The sequence below is a fragment of the Triturus cristatus genome, chromosome 4_2, assembly GCF_964204655.1.
Source record: "Triturus cristatus chromosome 4_2, aTriCri1.1, whole genome shotgun sequence".
Classification (NCBI taxonomy): Eukaryota; Metazoa; Chordata; class Amphibia; order Caudata; family Salamandridae; genus Triturus; species Triturus cristatus.
Genome location: NC_140586.1, coordinates 418788767 through 418815870, shown reverse-complemented (window position 1 = coordinate 418815870; position 27104 = coordinate 418788767). Strand labels below are relative to the sequence as shown.

At 46.4% G+C, this 27104-nt stretch overlaps 1 protein-coding gene across 2 annotated transcripts in view; it reads left to right on the top strand.

Annotated features, from left to right (window-relative positions):
* Positions 1–19266: 19266 nt before the first annotated feature.
* Positions 19267–27104, top strand: part of LRRC39 (leucine rich repeat containing 39) — a 191771-nt gene continuing 183933 nt past the window's right edge. For both annotated transcript variants that reach the window (XM_085601891.1, XM_085601890.1), the window contains exon 1: positions 19267–19395. The gene's annotated coding sequence lies outside the window, so the exon portion shown is untranslated. The remainder of the gene's footprint in view (positions 19396–27104) is intronic.

The window sequence follows — 27104 nt, the reverse complement described above, 5'->3', positions numbered from 1 at the left end:
CTTCACAGACCCAGGTCATTCCATCCGACCAGGTGACTGGGTCTGCACCAAGAATTTCCAAAGGACGAGAAATTTGGAGCCCAGGTGGAGGAAGCCTCGGTTGGTACTATTGACCACAAGAACAGCAGTTAAAGTCGAAGGAAAGAAAAATTGGATTCACGGTGTGCATTGTAAGAGAGTGCCTTTGCCTTTACCCTACGATCAATGGGTGCACAGGGGTATTGGTGACTCAGAAAGTGAGAAGGTTCCACGATTCGTGCCCTTTAGCGATGCACACCTAAATGGGACACTGTCTGAGAAAGAGGACGACGAGATTCTGCAGGAAGCAATACCATCACATCGTCGCTTGGTTACGACTAATCCACGAACATTGTTCCAAGATCAAACCACGCCTGGAAAAGAACACTACAATCTAAGACCTAGAACAAAGAACTCTTAAGAGTTCTCTCTTGTGTAGTATTCTGTCCAGGTTGCAGGGTCACGGTAGGAGTCTTAATTGCGACCTGAGTAGTGGCAATAGGCCTGCAGGACTTGCAGTGTCATAGGACGGCAGACAATCGTGATTGAGTGATCGAGGAAGATTGCCGTGAGCATCCATTAGAAAGATGGAAACTACACTAGGAAAAAGAGAGAGAAAGGATGAAATGAAGAAAGAATCCTGTAAAATAATGTACAGTTGTTTCAATATAACCTTATGTATTATTATATCATTGTGTATTGCTTTGGCGTTTATAGGTTGGATTATTTATGCTCGGCAGCAAAAAGTTGTCTCTCCTTCTTCCTCTCCGTCTTCTTCAACTGTCTCTCCACATCTCTTTCATACTCTTCCTCAACATGAACTCATTAGAAGAACTGAATATTATAACAATTCCTTTGTTCAGTTATTACATCAACATCAGTTAGTGGTCAATACAACTGACTGGTGTGTGTGTGGACTTATGCCGCATACCACAGAGAAAGGAATGCCATATTTAGTTCTCCCGTTTTCTTATGAGGGTTCTGCTTGGGCTTATTTTGTCATCTTCTCCAATGCCTATCAAAGCAAATTCAGACAATCCGTTAGTTCACATGTTAGTGATCCGGATTTTAGTCATAGTTCTTTGATTAAGGGAATGGTAGCTATGGCTAAAATCATGGAAAATAGTAAGATCTCCATTGGCGAAAGAAAAGCGTACACTAACTGGAACGTCACCCAATATATATCTAGCCTTAGTGATAAAGTTAAGAAAGGAAAGTCTTCACCGATGTGGACTATACCACATCAGGGCAATTTCTGCTTACAGATTAACGATCGCTCTTCTGACACCATACAAAGAAATAACTGCTCCCATACGTACATTTATTCCTCTCAAAACTCGCCTCCTCTAGTGCCGTCTCAAGGCACATATTTCATCTGTTATAATAGAGCTTACACATGGTTACCAACGGGTTTCTCCGGTACTTGTTATATAGCTTTCCTTCTTCCCCCTACATACACCGCTTCCGCAAATCATCATCGAGGCAGATACGGCAGAGGGATTATTGATTCGAAAGATACAGCAGGACAAGATGGAGGAGATTTCCTTAAAGGATTTCTTCCTTTTTGGGGTCCAATGGCCAACAGCAGAAATATAAGGCAACTGGTCCGTGTCGTAGAGACCACAATAGACATGACTGTAGGAGCCTTAAGTAATATCACGGCAGAACTACAGGCGGACCGTCTTATGACCTTACAGAATCGGGTTGCCCTAGATTTTGTTCTTGCAGACCGTGGTGGAGTGTGCAAATTGATCGGGTCAAGTTGCTGTATTTTCATACCTAATGACGCTCCGACAGTATACCAAGCTATCTCCAAGTTGCACATAATCTTTGAGTCGATTCACCAGGACGAAGGAGATTGGTCTTTTACGGAGTGGTTTTGGGGACTACTGTCCAAATGGGGTTGGAAAGCGTTGACATTTCTTGGAATAATTCTGACCATTATTTTCTCCTGTTGCCTTTGTATGCACTGTGGTCCCGCCATCTGTGACCTTTGTGCTACTATGTGCATCCCTAAACCCAAACCACAAGTAACAGAAAACATAAGAATGATGTTACAGCAACAGCTCGATGACCTCATGACTATCGACATTGACTCAGATTAGCATGAGTCTATCTTGCCTGAGTTCTGGCAAAAGGAGGGTCTGAAGAACTTCGATTTCTGATCGCGATCGAATCGACCCGCCATTTTGTGCTCCACCGCCATTTTGTGTTGCCATCACTCAGGCAGCACGGCGAACAAAGTCTATTCTGCTTTTTCTGCAGCTTCGTGTTAAAAACAGCCTTTCTGCCTCTATTTGCAAAGCTGGTGTTAGGACTGGCCGAGTACACTAATCTCCGTCTGGTTTTCTAATCCCTGTCTCAACTATCTGTTGATTCACACTATTCTTTTCTGACTTTATCTTATCATCTGGCCTTCACTGTCTTCTGCTAACATTCTCTCATTTCACAACTATCCTCCAGCACACACAAACGTATCTCGTCACCTGCAAGTTAGTTGCAAATCCGTTAATGAATTAGTTTGAGGGAGGGGTGACAAACATAGTTGGAGGAGAGGTTTCTTCGAGTCATCTGACACTTTTGTTTTCCAATCTCTCCTATTGGTTCTGTCATGTTTTCCAACTTTCCTTATTGGCTCTTTCCTGTATGCTCTGGGTGTACATTTGGTTAATGTATATGTTATCTATATAGTATAAAAGATTGTGCGCCACAGAGTGAAGTGGCAGTCTCCTGAGAACCTACCTTGTGTACTTCTGGGATAACTGTACTAGCTGCAGCTAATAAATCTGATCTTCTAACGCCGACAGAGTGTCCCGTGTCTCTGTGTAGCTGAGCAGATGAATCCAGGAGATTAAGGCGCACCCTGCGCCGCCAGGCCCAAAAGGTTCTGGTTCTTCAGATGGACAGAATGCAAAACAATGTCATACATTCACCCCAGTATAGAGATCTGGGCCTAAATACATCGTTTTTTTGCTCCCCATGCCATTCTAGTTTGAACACAGCCATATGCAAATCAGTCTTCACCCTGGGCCCAATGGGAACAGTGGATTTGGATTTGGATTTGGATGTGGATTTATAGAGCGCATAGCTACCCTTGGGCATCCCAGCGCTAAGAGGACCTAGTTTATTCCAAGTGGGGTCGGTGCAGGAAAATGTTTAGGGAAAGAGCCAGGTTTTTAATTTTTTTCGGAATGATAGTAAATTCTGCTCACTCCTCATGGGTAGTGGGAGGGAGTTCCATAGCTTAGGCGCGTTATAGGCGAACCTGCGGCCGCCCGATCTTGCCTTTTTTATTCTCGGGATGGATGCCAGTGCAAGTGAATCAGATCTTAGGTGACGGCTAGCTTTATGAAGTTTCATCAGGAATCTGAGTATTGGGGGGCCTTTATCTTGCAGGATTTTGTGCGCTATGCAGAGCGTTTTGAACGTAATGCGCTCTTTTACTGGGAGCCAGTGTAGGCTCTTGAGGGCAGGTTTCGCCGAGTTCCGTGCTTTGGTTCCCGTGAGGACTCTAGCTGCGGCGTTTTGGGCCACCTGGAGTTTTTGAATGACTGATGCAGGGGCTCCCAAGTATAGGATGTTACCATAATCAAGTCTTGAGTTGACCAGTCCCTGCATCAGTAACTTCCTGGAATGGAAAGGGATCAGGTGGAAGATCTTACGGGCCATACGGATTAGGCCGAAGCAGGTCCCTGATGTTTTCCTGGCCTGGTTTTTGAAATTAAGGTCCTGGTCAAGCCAGATACCTAGACTTTTGACTTCTGTTTTGGGAGTAGGGTAGGTGCCCATGCAGGCTGGCCAGGAAAGGTTTACGGGTAGTTTGTGTTGATTGCCCAGTAGGAGGATTTCGGATTTGTCGCCGTTGAGCTTGAGACTAGAGTCCGACATCCATTGTGAGATCCCTTCTAGGCAACTGGCGAGGTTTCCTAAGCTAGAGTCAGAGTGGTTAATGGACACCACCAGCTGGGTGTCGTCAGCGTACATCACTGACTTGACACCGAAGGGAGTGATGATGTCTTCGAGGGGGGCCATATAGACATTAAAAAGTGTGGGGCTAAGGGAAGAGCCCTGAGGGACCCCACACTGCATAGGCAGGGGTTTAGACGTGGAAAAGCCGTCTGATACCTGAAATGATCTTCCCTCGAGGAAGGATTTAATCCATGCGAGGGCTGAGTCGGTGATTCCCAGTTGGCTCAGCCGGTGGACCAAGATGGAGTGGTCCACCGTGTCGAAGGCGGCACTTAGATCGAGGAGGATCACTGCCACTGATCCTCCTGCGTCTATGATGGCTCTCGCCTCTTCGACAACTGCGAGCAAGGCGGTGTCAGTGCCTTGGCCCGGTCTGAAGCCGGTCTGGAAGTCGCGTAGTAAGTGATTGGACTCCAAAAAGGAGGATAGCTGTTTGTTAGCTATTCGTTCAGCCACTTTACTAATCCCTGGAAGAAGTGAAATCGGCCTGAAGTTGGAGGGGTCTAGAGGGTCCAGGTGGGGTTTCTTTAGGAGGGCTTTGACCGTAGCCTTTTTCCAGTTGGCTGGCACGGCGCCACTCCTGAAGGAGGCGTTTATTAGATTGGTGAAGGGTTGGGCAATGGTGGGGGCGACCAGTTTCATCTTACTGATGGGAGCAGGGTCCGCTGGTGAGCCACTTTTTACAGCTTTCAGGGTTTCTAAAAAAGTTTCCGTGGAGATCTGATCAAAGGCTCGCAGGCAAGGAGCCTCCGGCTGAAGGGGGGATGCAATAGGATGGAGAGAAGCGGAGGGTGCGGGGAGTGAGGTGAGTATTTTATCAATTTTTGCGGAGAAGAAGTTGGCCATTTGATTGCATCTCACGCCTTCAGGGTCAGGGGGGGGGGGGAGGGTCCTGGATTTTGGTGAGGAGCCGAACTATGCGGTATGTTTCCTTCGCTGAGTTAGCTGCTGCCGCAATCTTTCCTTCAAAGAAGGTGGCCTGGGTAGATTTAATTGCGGTTTTATAGAGCTTGATAGCGCTTCTGTATTCGTTTTTGGAGGCTGTGGACCAGTTTTTCCTCCAGGCGCGTTCTAGTTTTTTGCAGCTCTTTTTTAGGGAACGGAGTTCCTGGGTGTACCAGGGAGAGTTGGTCGATTTGTTCCTGCTAGGCATTGGTTTGAGTGGCAGAATGGTATCTAAGGATTGATGGATAATCCAGTCCAGCCCGAACTGCTAGGCGAGGTCCTCCTTTGACTGGAAAGAAGCATCCTAGGACTGGTTTCTGGGTTTCACCCCTCATCAGCCTGGATAGCTTGACTCCAGTGGCATGGAGAGCACGGGACCCACGTCTGGGCATACCCGTCCCACTCGGGTGACAAATGCAAAAAGAATAATTGATGGACAGGACAATGTCATGCATTTACCCCAGTACTGAGACCTAGGCCTAAATCCATTGTTTTTTTGCTTCCCATGTCATTCCAGTTAGAACCCAGCCATATGCAAATCAATCTTGACCCTGAGCCCAATGGGAACAGTCCAGCTCGAATTGCGAGGCCAGGTCCTCCCTGTACTGGAAACAAGCATCCGAAACCGGTCCTAGGATGCTTGTTTCCGGTCCAGGGAGGACCTGGCTTGGCAGTTCGGGCTGGACTGTTCCCATGAGGCACAGGGTCAAGACTGGTTTACATATGGCCAGGTCTAAACTGGGATGGCATGGTGAGCAAAAGAATGATGGATTTAACCCAGATCTCTTGACTGGGGGTGAATGTTTTGATTTGTTCTTCATTCAGTCCATCAATTGTGTGTCTTTTGCTTTCTCGCTCTAAGTGCGCTGTGTATGCCCAGACGGGGGTCCCAGGCTCACTGTTCACTGGATTCAAGCTATCCTGGCTGATGAGGAGTGAAATCCCGAAACCGGTCATAGGATGCTTGTTTCCAGTCCAGGGAGGACCTGGCATTGCAGTTCGGGCTGGACTGTTCCCATGAGGCACAGGGTCAAGACTGATTTGCATATGCTGGGTCTAAACTGGGGTGGCATGGTGAGAAAAAGAATTATGGATTTCACCCAGATCTCTTGACTGGGGGTGAATGTTTTGATTTGTTCTGCATTCTGTCCATCAATTGTGTGTCTTTTGGTAACAGCGGTGGGGCCGGTTTGGGTGTGATTATGAGGGATGATGCCGAGAGAAAGGAACCCCCCCCCACCCGGCCCCACTGTCCCACCGCTGTTACCTGCACGGACAGCGACTGCTTACATCCCACGAAAGTGTAAGGAAAAGGTTTCTCCATCTGGAAAATATATCGAAATTGTATTCCATGTGGAGAAAAAATAAAGTTATATGTTGCTACACTAAATCTTGGGAAGAGTTAATGCACTGGACTCTTCACTTGAGTAAGTATAGGGCTGGGGCAGTATAGTTGGAAATATTCAATCTGCAAAGATTTCCACACATACGTATGAGTATTTTTGAAAAAACTTCATACGAGGAAACATACAATATGAACGTACAATTTTGCACGCTCATCAGAAATGGTGTGAGGATGTACTGTACGTAAGGCAAACTAAAATTTTTTCCATCCAGCTTGAGTACTCGCCGTACATTGAAAAAAGAAAATTTTTCATAGTTAGTTAGGTATTTTGTGCCACCACGACATGCCCTTAAGTTTGCCTCTTTACTTTCCTGCAGCAAGAACAAATGCATGTATTCTTCTATACCTTGAAAAACACCTGTACAGTGTGGGGCTCATTTATGAGAAAGTGACGCAGCGCAGCAAATTCCCTTGCTGTGCTGCGCTGCACTGCGTAAGAGGGAGAGGGCAGGAATGCACTGAATTTAAGGCAATACAGTGTGATCTGGTCCTTACCCTTGCGCTGGCACCCTTTTGACAGCCTAACGCCAATGCAGTCACCATTGCACTGTGGTGCAAGGGTGCCTGTGCTGAATGCAGGGTTGTTTTGTGCAGGACAGATCACCGTCCTGCACAAAAACAATCCTTGGAGTCATACTACTCTTTCTATGTGTGGTGCAGAATGCAGCACAAGTAGAACGCAGAAAAACATGGAGAAATAATGATATTTTTTCTTGTTATGGCTCCCCTGGGATGGCATAACTTTTTAGCTCATTATCAGGTTTATTAGTAAATGTGGGAATGCGTCAAAAACCATGGGAGTTACGTGGGAACACCCATGCAATGATCATGGAACGCTGTGCCAGGGTAGAGTAACGCAATGCATCGAGTTGCGCTGCGTTACGTTACTTCAGATCAGGGCCACTGGAATTATACGATCATGTGACCACATCGGTTTTTGCATAACTAAAGATTTGCCGCATTTGCAACATAATTCATCATCTGCCACATAATCTGCAGATTTTAACAAAAAAAATGTGTTTCTAGCTCAGATGGAACAAAAGTTACTTAAAATGCAATGAAACGTGTTGCTGCGCAGCTGAAGGCTCTTTCCAAAGCTGGACTGCACAGCTTTCTGTTGCTTATTATATATTTGGATGTTAATGAGGTGCAGCCAATGCCCTGAGAGTGTTACCAAATTTAAGAACAAGCATTTGCAATGCAATAAGTCTCGCATTTGGGAGAATTTGAGCTACTGGTATTGTAAATGATAAAACCTTTTATCTATGTGTGGGTTTTGAAAACAGATAAATAAAAGGCATTATCATTTACAATGCCAATAGCTTAAAATTTCGCAATTGCAAGACCTATTGCATTGCAAATGCTTGTTTCAATATTATGAGCTTCTGTCCTGTGTGTTATCACTTTTCTTTTTATGCTATTACAAAAATGTCCCCCTGCACTTACTTGATTGCTTTGTGGCAAGATCCTCCTGACTTTCTTTGGTCGCTTCAGTGTATCCGATTCCTTTGTGTAAAGGCAGTGATGTATTTTGCCCATTGACTATTTGTGACCTTGCTGAAATTTAGATCATCGGACCAACAAGCGTCTACATACTTGCCAGGTATCTGCGATTTGACGGGCACCAACCCACATAGGGGGCGTGGTGCCTTTAGTGGCAACAAGGGGCAGAACCAGGGTAGGAACTCTTCTGGGTGAAGTTACCCGGAAGAGCTTGAGCGTTGCGGACCCCCGGAAGTGCGTCACGTTTCAGGAAACTGGCGGGGGGTTTAAAAACTCAGGGGCGAGGTAGAACCCCCTCTTTGTCCTCTCGCCGCGTGGACGGCGACATCGGGGCGTCGTGAAGTTACGAAGTCGAGTAAGCGGTGCCGGAGCTGTCTGCAAGGTGAGAGGGCCTCATTAGCGTAGTAGTATTATAAAATGAAACAGGATTCAGAGTAATTATGAAGAAGATATTAGCGTTATCGGGATTCTCGCGATAACGGTGGTACATGGGCGCGCGGCGTAAAAGAGTCATGCTGGGGTGCATCGTTTGCTTTAATGGGGTTGCGTCCCCCGGTAGCTGGGAGACGCGCTGGGGATGGGGATATGCACCGGAACGGGGAGACGCGCTGCGCACAAGGGTCGCGATGGGGATGCATCATGTGGTCCGAGGGGATGGCGTCCCCCGGGAACTGGGAGACGCGCTGTGGATGGGTGCATACGCACCGCATCGGCATAAAGGGCCAGGCGCTTCAGGGGTATTGGTTGAAGAATGGGATTGTGATTTTTTTAATTTTTTTATTGTGGCCTTATGGTTACCGGCTGAGACTCGTACTCTCATGTTACAGTTTCAATTCTCATTGGGTGAATCGAAAATTGTCGAGGCAGTCTACTTGGCGGCAAGCGAGCGCTGGGCGCTCGTTAGAGTAAAGAAACACAGCAGTTCTGAGCCAAAGGTCGTGCCTGTAGTGGAGAGCACAGCACGTTTTAAAATGTTTCCTCGCATTTCAAAGAGAGGATCGGCGTGAGATTTCTAAAGGGAACGTATGTGCATAACTTCCAAGTTGCCAGCTAGCGCATAGCTAACTAGGTTTCAGATTGCTTATGTGGGACATTTTCACAATGTTAGTGTAATTATCTCAAGGTTACAGGTTCAATTTCCATTGAGGCTGTTCAGTTAGATCTCTGTTCGGAAGAACGATCAAACCAGGGGTGTACAGGGGAGAGTGTCACAGTGCCGGTTAATGGGGTACTGCGGTATGGCACGTCAGGCCAGCACAAAGGTTGAGGCGCTTTACAGCACTACAACAAACATGCACTTAATCTGCGGGGCGCTGGCGTAAAAATAGGACAAAGCATGCGCGGACGTAAGAGCTGGTTGATAAGAATGGTGATTAACAGGGGACATCGTGGCAAAGAGTATCCCAGTGATACTTGGGTCAAAATGTTGCAGGGGAAAAAGGGGCAACGACTAACTTTTATATTTGTTTTATTAAGTACAGAATGCCTCCAAAACGGGCCCAGAAGGGCAAAGGCGCCCCGGCCACCAAGGATAATTTCCGCTCTCTGGAAGAGCTCTGGGAGGTCGCAAAAAAAGGGGGCATTGACTGGGCGCTACGCACGTTGTCTGAGAAAGGAGAGGCGAGCGGGCAACAGGACGTCACACGGGCCAAACGGGCAAGGCAGACACCGGAGCGCTTCAAGGATGCACAGCAAGACAAACGCTCTAAAGTTATGGACTCTCAGACTGGTACCCCAGGTGAGGCAGGGTTGAGGGGGCAATCGGCCTTGGCCACGGACATGATACAGGCTACTGGCTCAGCGCAACTCAACGGGGCAACCACACAGGCTTCAGGAAATTCAACGTCCACCAATTTAGCGCAGGCAGTGGGCCCCCCAGTGGTGGCGGGGCAAGGTGGGGGGGGCAGGGACAGCAACACCAGGTGCAACGCCGCAACTGGGGGCAGTAGGGCCCCTAACACCACAGGCTGCTCCCCCGGTGGTAGCGCACCAGGGCAGCGGGATAGCCCAAGTGTGGGTCCAATCTGGAGGGGTGGCACAATCCCCAGTGGTAGTGGCGACCAGCCAATAATAGCGGGGCATCAGGGCCAGTGGGCACCATAGCAGCACCACCCCTTGCCTTGGGGACAGTATTAGCAGGGCAGCCCCTTCTCGCACATAGTCCGTTGATTTATGGTTTAGCATCTCTGGCGGTGGCCCCATCAGCGGGGATCACTTGGCATGTACCAGCAGAGACCAGAGAAAAAATATTCACAGGGGAGTTCGTAGATGTCTTCGACCTAATCAATGCTGGGGTAATTCCGGCCAAAAGCAGGACAGGGAAGGAAGGGGAGCTGAAACAGAAGAGAGTGTGGGTGGACTGGACTATTAAGAATTGGGTCACGGGGTTAGCTATTTATGCGGCTATCATGGTCGAAAGGTTTCCCCAAATGGCAGCTCAGTTAATCAGTTACATTTCCATGATTCATGGGCCGCTTCGGAATTCCCGGGAACGGGTTGGTTCCAGTACGACAACAAGTTTAGGCAAATGAAAGCAGCCCACCCGGCAGTAGCTTGGGACCAGCGGGAGATAAACATTTGGCATGGTGTTTTTTATTCAACGGGGCCAGTTAGCAAGACGACTCAGCCCTTTCGGGGTGACAGAGGGACGGGTGACAAAAAACAGGCCTGTTGGCAGTTCAATAAGAACGAGTGCAATAGGGGCACAGCATGCAAGTTCAAGCATTTATGTTCCTTCTGCAGGAAGCTGGGACACCCAGAGAGTAAGTGTTACAAAAAAATGGGAAGGCCACAAGAGCAGCCTACACAGAACCAACCCCAGACCAGGGGACGAGGTGCGCAAGCATCCTAAGACATTACCAACTCCCATACAGCACCATGTATTGACGGACCTTCTTAATAAATACCACAAGATAGAAGAGGCTCATTTCTTACATCAAGGCTTTAAATTTGGTTTTCGCATCCCATCCGATGCTACCCCATCAGCCATCCCACCGCGCAATCAATGCTCAGTCCCACGAAACCTAGAAGTGGCTAGACAAAAGATTAAGAAAGAAGTGTCCTTATGGAGGGTGGCAGGCCCCTTCCAGCAGCTGCCTAGGCATGACTTAGTATGCTCACCCCTGGGTTTAGTACCTAAGAAAGAGGAAGGAAAATTCCGGTTGATCCACAACCTGTCAAGTCCTCCAGGGTTGTCAGTAAATGATAAACTTAACCCAGACCTATGCACGGTGCATTACACTACCTTTGATGCGGCAATACAGAAGTAACAGGGGCTGGGAGAGGGAGCGCTGATGGCGAAATCAGACATTGAGGCGGCCTTTCGCCTCTTGCCAGTTCACCCAGAGGACACCAGGCTTCTGGGTTTCACCTTCGAAGGAGAGTTCTACATTGACTTATGCATGCCAATGGGTTGCTCAATCACCTGCGCAGTGTTCGAAATGTTCAGCAGGTTTCTGGAATGGGCAGTGCAGGAACTATTACCGTCAGCTGAGTTGGTGCATTATTTGGATGATTTCCTATTTCTTGGGCCGCCGGGCTCGTCGGCTTGCAGGAAGGCCCTGCTGGGCTTCCAGCACCTGGCAGAAGCACTGGGGGTCCCCTTGGCGGCAGAAAAAACAGAGGGGCTGGCGACACGGTTAACTTTTCTTGGGATAGAAATTGACACAGAGGAGTGCGCAGACTCCCCCAGTAGAAAGTAGCGTCTTTTGGGGCTGCAGTAGAGGCTTGTTTGACGGCACGCAAAGTGACACTTCATCAATTTCAAATCCTGGTGGGGCAGCTTAATATTGCACTCAGGGTGATACCTATGGGCCGTGTGTTTTCTAGAAGTATAGCGCGGGCAATGTCGGGTCTGAGCGCCAAACACCATCACACCAGGCTTTCTGCCGAAGTCAGAACCGATTTGGGGATATGGAAGGAATTTTTGGTAGGCTTCAATGGAGCGGTCATTTGGCAACAACCCAGTCAGGCAAATGTGGAGTTAGAATTATTCACGGACGCGGCAGGCAGCGTAGGATTTGGAGTGGTTTTAGGGACCAGGTGGTGCATGCAACATTGGCCGAGAGAGTGGGCGGTTTCAGGGCTCACCCGCAACATCACCTTTCTTGAGCTATTCCCAATCATTGTGGCAGTACATTTGTGGGGTGACATGTTGAAAAACAAGCATATTATATTTTGGTCTGATAGCATGTCAGCGGTAATGGCCATCAATAATCAGAGAGCTACTTGTCCCTGGGTCCTGCGCCTGCTGAAAGAATTAGTGCTAGGATGTTTGCAGCGCAATGTATACTTTACAGCAAAACACGTGCCGGGGGTGGATAACTCAGTTGCTGACGCCCTGTCCCGTTTTAAGTTGACAGAGTTCCGCGCCAGATGGCCTCATGCAGACAAACAGATGACGAACTTCCCGGAGGGGTTATGGAAGCTTGGTGCCCCACAGCTCCCGAATTGATTACCGCTTCATTGGCCCCCAAAACTAAGAGTATGTATGAGAAGTCGTGGCAGGCATACTTGTCTACCATTGGGGGGTCGGACGCGGTAGAGAGATTGTCACCACAAAGTGTTCTGGTATTCATAGTAAGATAAAAAGAGGGCGGCAAATCGCTGTCCATGGTGAGGAGGCAGCTATCAGCAATACGCTTTTACGCAGGTCGGGGGGGGGGCAGACCCTACAAAAGACCCAAGAGTAAAAAGGCCGATGAGAGGGTGGGAACGCCTGGTGCCAGGGATAAAAGACAATAGGAGACCGATTGATGCTAGCAGATTGTCAAACATCTTAGAAGTATTACCGTGCATCTGCTTCTCACCTTATGAAACACATTTGCTGAGACTAGCGTACTCATGAGCTTTCTTTGGGGCTTTCAGGGTTTCGGAATTATTCCCCGGGTCAAAGTCAGATAAGGAGGGGGGCTTACGCCTGGAGGATGTGATCTTAACCAGGGATGCAATGCAGGTCAGAGTTCGGAGGTCCAAGACAGACCCGTTGGGCAAGGGGACGTGGGTCCAACTGGGGGCAGTGGTAGGGGCCACTTTTTGTCCGGTAACCCTGGCTCACGGGAACGTTACGTATGCCCTCACCTCGCATGAAGCCTGCCCCCCCTTCCCCCCCATTTCCCCCCGGTGGCTGATTCTGTCTCCTTTGCAATTTTGATCCAGGTATCCCGGGTCAGAGAACACGGGTTTGTTGGTGCGGCCACTCCTTTATACACAGAGCAGGGCTCTTCTTCAACAAAGCACGCGAAGGCAGAGGGCTTAAGGGTGTCGACCACCATTGGGTGGGTGTCAGCGGACAGCGTTTAGCAGACGTGCCAAAGGACTTGCGGGATGCCATGACCAGGGGCATGCCGGTCCCAGATGTGCTGGTGATTCATTCAGGTGGCAATGATATGATCCCAGCGGGAAGGAGGGGAGTTAAGGAAGCGCTGTTCTCTACCCTGTCTGTGGTGAGGAACATGTTACCGGACGCAAAAATATTTTGGTCGGAGGTGATCCCACGCCAAGTATGGGCTAATGGGGCGCCGGCTAAAGCAATCAATAAATCAGTGAAGAGGTTGAATCAGTCAGTGGCCGAAATCCTGAAGAAACCTCGCATCAGTGCCATTAGGCACAAACTAATACAAGTGACAAGTCCTGGACTGTACGCACCCGATGGGGTGCACCTGTCACAGGCAGGGATGGAGTTGTTTGTACACACCATCTTGGGGGCTCTTGCGGTGGAAGTAGAAGGAACAAGAGGGGGGAGGGCGAGTCCGCCAGGGAGCGCCTCGCCCTGTGGTGGGGTCCTGGACAAGAGACATGTCAGGGACTCCGGTTGGCGGCGGCTGCTTGGCCCCAGAACAGGGCGCGCAGCCTATTGTGGGCTCCGGGCTGACGGCAGAGGGGGCTTACCTGCTGGTGGCCCTGGACTCTCTGGCCCTACCCAGGAAGCCGGTGCTAGTTATCAGCAGTGATGAAACTACCTGCGGCTTTGTTGGCCGGTGGGCGGTCAGCACTAAAGAGAGCAGGGTATCTTGGTTGGGGCCTGCTGGCACAACCCGCGGCAAACGCCCTTTGGAGAGTCAAATGTAAATACAAATGTAGAGATTAAAATATATAACCTGATATCTTATTGGCATGCTGTGGTGTATTGAATAAAGCAATAATAAAGTTGGTGAAGAGATTAACAGTGAGTGAGGCAAAAATGCAAACTGGCGGTAGCATGTTTTAAAATTAATAAAGACTACGCTGTGAAGACCAAATACAGCCTGACGTGTTTTACTGGGGATATTCTACACGGCAAGGGTGGGGAGAAGGATGAAGTTGTGGTAAATTGCACATTGTCTGCCAACTATGATGGGCACCAACCCACATAGGGGGTGTAGTGCCTTTAGTGGCAACAAGGGGCAGAACCAGTGTAGGAACTCTTCCGGCTGAAGTTACCCGGAAGAGCTTGAGCGTTGCGGACCCCCGGAAGTGCGTCACGTTTCAGGAAACTGGCGGGGGTTTAAAAACTCAGGGGCAAGGTAGAACCCCCTCTTTGTCCTCTCGCCGCGTGGACGGCGACATCGGGGCGTCGCGAAGTTACCCACCCACCCATCCCTAAGCTCAGAGATTGGTTAGGCGGGGTCCTGGACAAGAGACATGTCAGGGACTCCGGTTGGCGGCGGCTGCTTGGCCCCAGAACAGGGCGCGCAGCCTATTGTGGGCTCTGGGCTGGCGGGAGAGGGGGCTGGCCTGCTGGTGGCCCTGGACTCTCTGGCCTTACCCAGGAAGCCGGTGCTAGTTATCAGCAGTGATGAAACTACCTTCGGCTCTGTTGGCCGGTGGGCAGTCAGCACTAAAGAGAGCAGGGTATCTTGGTTGGGGCCTGCTGGCACAACCCGCGGCAAACGCCCTGTGGAGAGTCAAATGTAAATACAAATGTAGAGATGAAAATATATAACTTGATATCTTATTGGCATGCTGTGGTGTATTGAATAAAGCAATCATAAAGTTGGTGAAGAGATTAACAGTGAGTGAGCCAAAAATGTAAACTGGCGGTAGCATATTTTAAAATTAATAAAGACTACGCTGTGAAAACCAAATACAGCCTGACGTGTTTTACTGGGGATATTGTACACGGCCAGGGTGGGGAGAAGGATGAAGTTGTGGTGAATTGCACATTGTCTGCCAACTATATCACAGCTTGGAATCGTGAAGCCCTGCCTAAAATAGAGGTCTGGGTCTCTGAAGCCTTCAGAACTTCACCAAAGACCGTTCTTTTGCGTTATGTGAAAAAATATGTTGTTCAAAAACTGAAAAAGGAACTTGGACCCTACCTTCATAAGATGGCGTTGGTACACATTTTATCAAATATCTGCATTTTCTCCAACCTGTGAGGGGTCAGATGTCGGAGACGTTTAGCCTACCGGATGTTCTTTTTTGTACTAATTTTCATCATCTGGAGGCTCCGCGCAGTGATACAACGATATCTTCGGGTGTAATATGGCTCTGTTTAGAGATATGAAGTGATATGTAAACCAGCAGCTGCTTTTACATTAGCAGGCGGCCCCTTTAGTTTTACAGAAGACCTTGAACCTTAGCATAGGTTGAAAAAACTAACGTAGACTTTTTGGTACAGCTGATTAGCTATAAATCAGATTATATCGAATGTCACATGGCTAAGACTACTGGGAACCTGGTTCCTATTCTTTACGTACTTGTTAACATGCCCGGTTGTATAATCCAGAAAAGTAGACAAGGCTTGCATCTCCACCAGAAAAGTAAAGATTGTACAGTGTTATGCATACCTAAGAAGTACACTACGGTGCCAAAGCCATGCATTTGTCAATGCAGTGTTTCCCAATGCATGTCCAGCTCCTTTCACATAACCATCAGTTTCAGAGACACAGAACCAGTGCTTAAATTGTTTAAAAAAAGAAAAATTGTCCCAAGGCTCTCGTAAGGAGGCCACAGCAGCTTGCACCACACATAGCACCCGCTGTGTTGCCAATGATAGTAACACGCAACTACTAACCATCACACTTTTACAAGTGTGGCAATTTGCACTATTTCATGCCCGAAAAGTGATAAGAATGTCCTGGGCAGCAGGTAAAAGTAATTTTTAATGCATATTGAATTAATAATTAACTGTGGTTGAGGTCCTCTTTAAATTAGGCAAACAGCGCCACCTTGTGGTAGACTGTCACAAGCGTCGTTGCTGACAATTAAGTGCCAGTGCCGAGCACCGGAAACCACCAGCTCAAATTAAGCACTGCACAGAACTATATAGCAGCCCATCCTATATTCTCACATACACAAAATCAAAGCAACAGCACAGTTCACTCTACATGCTTACCATTGCTCACAGTTGCCACAGAAAATATGTCTTTACACCATTCTATAAAAGCTCACAACTCAGTACCACTTAATCATATAGTGGGTTTCGGGATGAGGCCACACACACCTGGCAGAGTTGTATGTACAGTTCATAGTTAAAAACAGAACATACCACAATGTCCTATGCACCCACACAATAGAGCACAACACTGTAGGCAATGGACAACAAGTCACCTTTGGGTCACATTAGAAATGGCAATGTCACTGATACCCAAACAATAGACCCGCAGTGTGAACCAACTGAAAGCACTACACCGAATATAAAGAGACCAGAAGCCAAGATATTGAACTACCCTGGCTCTGGTCCGTGTTAAAGTGCAGAACCGTGCAGAAAGGCATCTTCACATGGCAGACAGTCCCACTAGGCCGTACCATGGTAGGCATGCAGTACAGAGGCTGATAACATACATTTTTTTCCAAGTAATCATTCTTGAAAACTTGAAGATGCTGCTGGGTAATATGGAAGGAAGGGTCACGGGAACAAACACAGCTGCTGACACTGGAAACCTCAAGGCATACGAAGTTCTACAATATCAAGAATTAAATCCTAGAAGTGCAAGCAACACCGTGGTTTAGTAATGGCCACCCCTAAATGATCGCCCAGAATGATCTCACTGGTGCTCTTCTTGCATCAGAGTGTGTAAATCCCCACCAAAGGATAGTATGAGTTATGGTTATCTTTAGTGATCATGTTTCTCTGGCATAATCAGCCGGTGCTTAAAATCCAGGTCTGTTTTCTTGAGGCCACAACAAGGTGAGAAGCTGACCCAATCTGCGTCACTTCAAATATATGTTGTTTTATGTGCTCAAATTCAATACTAGCAGCTGAGATGAGGCTGTCATGATGTCTCAGAATGCCAAGCGTCACGGCGGGAGAAAAAAGAGGGTGACACAGATTGGGTAGGCTTCTCACCTTGTTATGGCCTATGATACGGTGCTTTATGTAACTCCACAGGGTGACAATAATTAGGCTTATAAGAGCCACACGCTGATGCTTGCCCAATCCTTGGGCTCCTCTTTCTACTTCTGGCATATTCCCTTCATGATAAGGAACCTGCATTTTGGCTCATATTTAATTGCAGTATCGACTAATTCAGACGTGATCCTTTTTTTGCATTATCCCAGTCACCTGTGTCTTATTATTGGACCTATCCGACATCCTTGATTTTCATACCTTCTTGTTTCTTCATTATTATGAGAAAGTCGGTGTGCATACTTGATATCGAATAACCATGATTTAGATGGGGAACGACTCATAGGCTACATATCCAGCTATTTACTGGCTTCCTTCTTGATGAGACTGACTTATTGAAAAAAATTCTAGTGCCCTGAAGAAGTCCTTTATAAGGACGAAACGCGTCAACTGTATCGTTGTGAAAAGTGATGTTTATGACCTTGTTTTATAAGCTATTGAAATTGGAATAAAAAGGAAAACTTTAAAGAACAACCGTGTTGTATACAGACTACATAATTGTTCTTTCTGCATTGAAATTGATGTGTGGTGCACCTGTGCTTATGTTTTAAATTGTTAGGTTCCTATGGGGACTTGCATTGTGACGGTGGGTGCGATCCAGTGTGCACACAGACCCCAACAAATATAGAGGGGTAAGAATAGTAGAGGGAAAGCAGCTTAGGTGCTGTTGATTAGAGGGTTCCACTGTCAGGCTTGTTTGTTCACAAATCAGGGTCTTGTAGTCTGCCTAAAAGCTAGATTAAAAGAGTTTACGGCGGGGGTTACCTGTGAATTGGTCAGCAGCCATCTGTTACCAGCTACAGTGCAGCATCGCTCAGGCAGCGGAATGCGTGATCGTCCGCAGTCGTTACCCCAACCCCCGCAGCGAGCTAAATCTCTCTCCTCCCCCTGCTCCCAAAGCCATTACACAAAACGGGAGGCAGGATTATCCAACAGGGACCCTTGTTATCTCTGCAGCCGCTCAGCACATACTTGAGTCACAGACCAGGGGACGACGAGCTATCTGGGCCCAGGCAAGGGGACTTTGGCGCATGCATCAGTGTTTGTTAATTTCAGAACTGCCCATTCCGTGTCCAGATTAACTAGTTAAACACGGGCGCATGCTCCAGGTGTGAAGCTAGCGTGGTTGCAGGACGCCTGGTGAATGCTCTTTCACGGCTCTCTCGTGAAGACATTTCTTATCAGCTTGTTAAATAAACAAGCTGATAAGAAATGTTTTCACGACAGACGCAAACCAGGCAAGCCAGTCCGGCTCGGAGCGAAAGGGCGTGAACAGAAAACCCTCATTTCCAATGGCAGGCCACCGTTTACCATAAACGGTGACGACGGCCAATGGAAATGAGGAGCGGGGCTTAAAGCCCTCTTCTGAAAGTCCTCTCCTACAAAATCTCTCGTGGAGGCGGAGCAGGGCTCTGCCCTGCAACGCACGCGAGACCTAATGATGAAATAAAGAAGTAATACTGTTACAACATGTGCCGCATTATGCCACATAATTTGCCTTTTCTTGTCGCAAAATGTACTCAACCCTACCACATGATCTGGCCCTCTCCTGCAGCACAATTCCAGTGCCCTGGTTCCAGATATGAAGCCACTTAGAACCACTCAAAGTGGCTCTGTGTGGCTTAAAAAACCTGACTTAGTGGTGTGCGTCATGCATGTACCACGTGCAAACACTACACAAGCCTCTCATAAATATGCCTCTTTGTCTTCACAAGTTCAAAACTGTCCGCTTTGTAAATATGGCCACTTTTAATGGATATCTAATTCGCTTAATGGTGCCCGAGTCTTTATTCTGTCCAGTCCCAGTCGACCCTGTATAGTCAGTCAGCAAACGTGGGTATAAATCTATCAGTCAGCTCAGTTGCTAGAATTCATGAAATCTAGCCAATGACGTCACGGCGCTGTTCTCTTTTCCCCTTAGATGATTGACGTCACGGCGCTGCTCTCGTTTCCCCTTAGACGATAGGGCAGACTAGAGTCACTGCTCGGTGCTGTCGTGTGACGCTGTCAGAGCAGCCTTGTGATCGTGCTATTCCGGGTTTTGTCATGGGATAAAATTAGACGCGGACTGGGGTCACGTTACACTTTATCGCGTCCTTAGTGAAGGGGTTTAATTCCCTCTCAGTAGTGCCCCTGCCACTGGATCAAGGGAGGGCCGTCCTCTGCGGCCGCGCGCCAGAGTTGTGAGTTCTGACTGAAATACCACCCGCAGGACACGAGTCAGGTAAGTCCATGTTCAATATATGGGCGAGTGAATTATTCAAGACGTCTGTCTCGTGGCTTGGGCACGCTGCTCTGGCTCTGGGGTTTAGGTCTGGCCTACTTTCAACAGCAAAACCCTTGCACGCCTTTAATGCAGGTAGTAGTCGTCTGTAGCATTTTGAAGCTGTCTCCTTGAAATTCAACCTCAAGAAGTTATCAGGGTTGTGATTTTTTTTAATGGCAACTCATATTTGCAGAGTTCTTTGCTTTTGTTCCTAGCAGAGTTTCCTGGTTTATCTTTGCCAACGCAAACGTGTTATGGTCGCAGTGAGATAATGTAATGTTCACCTAGTAGCGAGATAGGTCTATTCTAGTGGAACAGCCAGCTGGAAAGTGTATGCAGAATTTTCCGATCCAAGTTTAACTTTCTTCGGAGCTTTTCTATGCACAGTGGGAATGTACAGTAGAACAGTAACCGTTTTCTGCGCTGTATCTCTTATGCAGAACCATTTAATTAGTGTCAATATAAGAACAAATGCGACATAAATTGTCACCAACCTTACAATTTGCAGGCTTTGCAAACTTTGTGAAGTTGCAGAGTTTTCCATAGACATTATCGAAGGGTGCAATTGTGAACACCTCTATCTATGAACCGAATTTTAATTTGTTGTCAGTGGGAAAACCAATTTGATATGAACACCTACCTCCTCTGTCATGTGATTTGTATGATAGTATGACATATTGCATATTAGAATATTAAACGTCAAGGCTGCTAAGTACCCCTGGCATGGGTGGCATCTTCGGGTGGTTTGGCTGTTTTGTCAAACAACTCTTTGCGTTATGGGGCACTGTGGTGTTTGGGGCCCTAGGCCCTCATGCTAGGAAGCACTGACGCAGACACATGGTTATATGGTGGGTTAACTGGCCACGAGCACGTGCGCTCGGCCCTTTTATTAGCCTCGTCACCTGACCCAGTGACGTAGGTGGTGGGTGGGTGTAAAGTGTAGAGCATACACTTATGAACACTAGAACGTGTCCATGCTAGGACACTACAGGGCACGTACATTCACTTTTAACACTGTATGGGTGGTATTAGGAAGCTCAGCATGCACAGTGTTTAGCTGAAAAGTCAGTAGCCACACACGACACTTGGAAGCCATGCGGAAACCCCAAACTGAAACACACACACACAGTTTTGTTTTATAATTTCTTGTGAGAACATGGCTTTCAGCCTGCGGTCGTCACGCTCTACGTTTAGTTTGAGTTCTGTGCAGAACGTGTATAACAAATTGCACGAAGACCAGAGGCTGCCCCAATCAAGCTGCACCTGTTGGAAGGCGGATTTAGAAATATTTGTGGCCCTGCTGGATGCACGCGCGGCTGTCCTGCCTGGTGTTACTCATGGTCGGGAGAGCAGCCACCCCACACTGTCAAAAGTGGTCTCGTCCAGTGTGAGAACACATTTCTAATGAGGCACAAGTTGAAATCATTGAAGGCGGTGGCAAATTAGCAGAGCAGTGCACGGTGACATCACATCAAGTGAAGTCACAGGAAGGATCATGCTTGGCTTACGAAACATTCTATTGTTTGCATGTATGAAACATGCAACTAAACATAAATTAAGGAATGCGGAGTGTGCTTAAGAATCTGTCCATTCTTGAAGTTATCATTTATAATTTGAAGTCATCAAGTTGATATCGAGGGTGACATATGAAAGCAAAGGCAATTGTTTGAGATACATTTTTAAAATGTGACTGTGCTGTAAAGATTGAGATTATGTCATTTATTTCCAGCGCTCTATAGTGGCCTCTTCATTACATGAGCATGTTACACTAACAACACACCTAATTATACAGTCATTATTAAGAATATTTTTATTTCAGTTTTAGTTTTTGTGATTGCTTATATTTTCCACATATTACGGGGTTCTTCAGCTTATAGTAAGTAATAATTTAATGTGTTTGATTCATAAAATATTTACGTAAAATAGGATACAATTATCTCTGTCCAACAAATGAAAAGCTCTTCAGTTTATAAACAAATTCAAGTGACAAACATTTCTAAACAGAGGTTTTGTGCTTGGTAGTTATATTTAAAATAGTTTTCAATTTTTCACTGTGCATATAAAAGATGCTTGGTGTATTTTTTTGTTAAGAGTCAATAGTTTGGTGTTCATGTGTTTGTTTCCTGCTGCTGGGTTTAACCAGCATCAAAGCACAAAAGGAGTGGTGGGCACCTGATTCAACCTAGCCCCCTGGGGCGTCCTCAAATTTAAGGAGGTTATCTGAGGTTAACCCCCTCCCCTCCTCCGTGAGGCCAAGTGTGCAAGTGTATGTGCAATGGAACAGCCACAGTGGTGGGGAACAAGCAAGGTGACTATAGGAGTGCGGTAGACTCTGGTCACGATTTATGATGGGCCATAGTGTATGATAACGTAAATTACCACTACTCCATTTTAACTACAAGTCCTTTCAGTGCAGTTATATGACTTTTATGGGAAACAGCTTGAGTTTTCTGCGGATCTACATAATGATTCTATGATAATTTCTTGTTCTTTTAAACGCCTCACGTAGAGAGACATACATTTACCTCTCCGCTACTGTGGCGTTTTCCAGCTGCTATATGCCTTTTGGACTCTACATTCACTGCATTTGGCGCTGCTCAGTACTTCAATGGCAGCTTCTGGTATACTTTTGCTGTCAGAGAGTAAGGAGGAGCAGATGGGAGAAGTTGCACAGGGTCTGCAGTGCCTGCACGAGGTACACGTGTACACAGTCAGTCAGTCAGTCAAAATTACTTTATTCGGTTCGTATCAAGAACCATAAATGTACGAAACATCAAATACATACATTATAGATGACATTAAAAATAGACATTTACAAATATGTTTTAAAACAATGATAAAAATAAGACTCAGTCAGATTTAATCAGAGTTCAAAATTAATTATATACAACACTATGTCCACTTGATTTTTTTCCTTAGTCTCATCGAAATAGCCAAAAAATTCGCTATGTTAAAAATCTCCCAAGTTGTGCTTAGCAGCTGGAGATACAAAAGAGCAGGTTTGACTTGTCTAAATCCTTTATTTTTGATAAGGGGGATGATAAACTTTTTGCGAAGGGGGGACAGATGTTTACAAAAAAAGAGAAAATGGGCAGTGTCCTTAAGGGAGAATCTGTCACAAGAACAGATCTCCAAGTCCCTGTCCTTCATCCACCCTACCGATTCAGTGAGCAAAAGATGGTATTTGTTCAGTCTAAACCTGGTCAATAAAAAGCGATGATTCATGTTGTTCACTATAGACAGGTATGGTTCAATGCTATTAGAGGTAATGATTAGCTGATGGGCCTTTACTGTAGGTTTAGCTAACTCCATTTCTTCTCTGGCTAAGGTTGTCCGAAGCTTGTGAGTGTCTTTCACCCATTTTATGTCCCCCTTTATCAAATTATTAGGGTTGTCAAATAATTCTGGGCGGCCTAGTTCAATAGTTAAATTCTTAATATAGCTCAACCAGGGGAGAGCTTTGCCGTGCTCAAGAGATAAACAGTCTTTTATAATTTCACGGTTTAACTCAAGTGCCGTATTTATCCAGATTGATAGCCATTTTAATAAAGGGGCTAATGCTATCCGATCTATTAAGTAATCAACCCCACATTCTTGATGGACAATATAGCTGGCGGTTGCCTGGGGAAGTGAAAGGATGGATTTAAGAAACTTATCCTCTACCACCTGAAGATCCTTTACATTTTTAATTCCCCACAGGTCCGCCCCATACATGGCTATGGAAATACATTTGGCTGCATAAATATTCAGTATAGCCTGCAGAGGCTTCACCCCCAGTTTGCGAGCAAAATCCAGGACACCTAAAATTGACCTGGCAAAGACATTGCGTTTTGCTGCTAATTGAGGGGCCCATGTGGACTTATCATCAAAAATGAACCCAGATATGGGAAGCTGGTGATTTTGAATAGGACATGACCCTCACAAAGCATAGTCTTAGCTATCTTGGGTTTGCGACCTACAGTCATAACATGGGATTTAGCGAAATTCACGCTTAAATCAAGTCTTTTCATAAAATCAGCGAATGTATCTAAAGGACTTTGCAGCCCTACTGCCGTACGCGCTAACAACGCGGCATCATCTGCATATAATAATGCAGGAATGGAATGCTTCCCTGCCCTGGGAATATCCTTACATGACTCAGTTAATACAGGGGCTAGGTCGTTAATATAAAGTGTAAAAAGCAAGGGAGCTAAAATGCAGCCCTGCCTAACACCATTGGAGATTCCGATCTTGCCAGTACAGTTACCCAAACGGTCGAATCTAACGGTGGCAGAGAGGTCTCTATGTAGATCTGCTAAAAAATAGACAATATTTTCATCAACGCCACACTTGAGAAGAAGTTCCCACAATTTCGATCGATTCACTCGGTCGAAAGCCGATGATAGGTCCATAAAGGCAAGATATAACGTCCCTTTCTTGGCTAAGGAATATTTACCTATTAATAGGTGAAGATTTAGGCTTTGATCTATTGTGCCCCGTTCCTTTCGGAACCCGTATTGTAAACAAGAAAGGGTGTTAGTATCATCCAACCATTCTGTAATTTTACCCAAGACTACTCGCCCCAGGACTTTTACAGCGGAATCAATAAGGGAGATAGGGCGGTAACAACTAGGGTCCCCTTGATTACCCTTTTTAAAAATGGGTATGATCACAGACTCGGACCAAGTGTCCGGAATGCCTGCGACACAGACCCTATTAAAAATATTCATTAGAACTATGGACCAAGTCTCAATATCTGATTTAAAAAGGTCCGATGGGACGCCATCGGGACCTGGAGCCTTATTGCTCGTCATCTTACCGATGGCGTCAGCCACCTCGCCCTTGGTAACCGATAAAGTATATCGATTCAAAGTGGAAAGGGGGGAATCCAACCCTCCATTTGTACCCACTTCATAGACTGACTTAAAATGAGAGCGCTACTGGTGTTCCCCAATACCGCAATCTAATTGGTCGTTGCAGGGGTCACGAAAAAAAGGTTTATTAACCACGGACCAGAACTTCGCACTATTTCGAAGGACGTCAACGGAAGATAATTCTTCCCACGCATCCTCCCTGATCTCCTTTTTCCTTATTTCCAGAGTTTTATTATATTCTTTCCTTAGCTGGGCTACAGTGGACCGATTCACTGGTTTGCAGCTCAGGGCCGCCCTCAACTTTCTATTAGCCAGTGAACAATTTTTATCAAACCATCCCCATTCAGCCTTATCCATTGTTTTAGCAGGACACCGAAGATCTGCTGAGATCTGAGAGCAGATGGCAGAGTACGCCTCTAGTACTTCCACGTTCCCTGCTTCTAGGTCAAGGCACATAATCAACTCTGGGCCAACCTTCCTATGTAAGTTGGCAAAGAAATCATTGGGAATAACTTTATTCCATCTAATCCTGCGGCCCTGGTCTGTGGGATGGATGTTGAATTTGTCCATTTTATCATGGGTTATAACAGATTTTAAAAGAGAGTGAGACAAAATGAGTGCCACAGGATTATGGTCACTAAAATGTGTCCAAACTGCTAAATATCCATTGATCCTGTCCCCCAGTGCTGTGCTGACAAAGATGTAATCGATCACAGAATGCTTGCAGTTCCCTTTAAACGTGGGAATGTTCTCATCCACCTTAGGTGGGAGTATCAGGCCATGGTCAGCAAGGATAATTTCCAGAAGGTCACCCTGTGGTGTGTGCTCAAAGTGCACCTCCCTAGACTCTGTTGGCCCTAGGGGATCTGCCAATGAACAATTTTCTGGGCATCTGTGAATATTAAAATCACCCATGATAATGATGAAACAATTATTCTCGTTATCCTCCTTAAATTTTACCAGAAAGCGATTTAATGCGGTGAGATGTTCAACCGCGGCGTCTCTATAATAAGAGTTATAAAAATTAACAATTAAAAAATCATCACTACCCCCATTCGGGGAGATTTGAACTGCCAGACAGTTACATGAACCAGTGTCAAGTTGAGTCAATGAGCCAGAAATGCTTGCTGAAATCATAGTGACCAACCCTCCCTTAGCCCTCCCCATATTAGATGGAACCGCAGGCACATAAAAGCTGGTATAGCCATCTAAGGACAGAGTGTTATCAGTATCCCAGGTTTCTTGAAAACAAATCACTTCTCCAGAACATATAAGAACTCTCCAGGCTGGGTCGTCTATTTTGTTTCTTAAGCCAGCTATGTTCCAGGTGACCAGCTTGGTTGAGGGGCCCAAGGGACCATGAACAGGGCCATTGGTTACCGGTATCACTACATCGGGAACCACAAGCCGAATTTCAGGGACAGTAGTTGCTTCTTGTGGCCCTAGTCACTCATTTTCATCTAAGGTGGAGAGAGCAGAATATCTATTTGAGACAGGGACAGCATAGTCATGAGGAGCACAACTCTTTGGATAGTCATTGTACATCCTCCTAATAAAGTCTGGGGGATAAAAAAACCCAGAGGAAGGACATTAACATACTCATGGTGAATTCTAACTGAACCAGCCTGCCTCAAGATGTCCTCAACCAACCTGGGGGATCTGAAACTTATGACAATGCAATCACCGTCAAGACACTTATTGGTCTTACCCACCCACGCTACTCTTCTTATCATCAGAAAATTACTATGTAAGTGTTGCCCCAGAACTGTTTTATTCGATAGATAGTGGAGGGCCTTATTTTTTAGAGAGGTCCAATCCTCCCGGTTCCCATGTTCCCATCCACCAGCTTAGGAACATTGGCTAAGATGATTGAGTAGGGGCAAGCCTCTGCAGGTAAATGTAATGACGGGTCTCTCCCGAGGGGCCGAGCTGGAGAAGAAGCCCTTCCCCTTGTATCCTGTATGCGTGTATCTTTACCCCGAGCTATTTCTGCAACATTTGGTGGTCTGGGTATAATATTAGAACCTATACCCGAGGTGGTGCAGGGTAATACAGGTTGTTGATGTGTAGTAATCATAGAGTCCAGCAAATTATCAACTGTAGTTGTACATACATTTAGTGAGTCAACTACCGAGGTGCTTGGCTCAACATTTAAGTCCTTCATGTTAAGATGTGACTCAATTTTGGTGATGCGATCCTCTATTCGCTTCAAGGTGGCCATTAGAGGTACGGTAAATAACTTAAGGCGGGCATCGAGAATTGTCGCTAGTTCTAGCCCCAGACTTTCAGTGACAATCTCAGGACCCCGGATCATACTGTCATTTGATCCCTCGCACGTTGTCTCTCGAACTAACTCAAGAACACTAGTTTTACCCTGGGCCAACCCGGAAGCAGAATTACTAATTCTCGAAATTTTCGCCTGTTTTCGATTTCCCAGGGGGTTATTTTTAGCCTTTCTTTTGCCTGAAATAGTTTTACCCCCATTTAGTATTAGGTTTGAACTAGCTCTTGACTGTCTTGTTCTGATGGCCACAGGGGAAGGAGCGGAACTCGGTTTGGGTGACATTGCGGGTATAACAATGGGGGTACCCTTAATGCCTAACCCATTTTGAGATGTGCTAGGATGAACAGCGTCAGGGAGTACATCACTAACAACAATATTTGTTGGAGGGGTAAGAGACAAAGTTTGCCTAGTTGGTTCTAGAGACAATCTTCGTTCCACCGAGGCAATTTCTTTAACTATGGCAGATTCAGCGTGTTTCAGATAACTATCTAAAGTCCCCAGCCCCGCAGTTCTTTTACTTGATTTAGTGT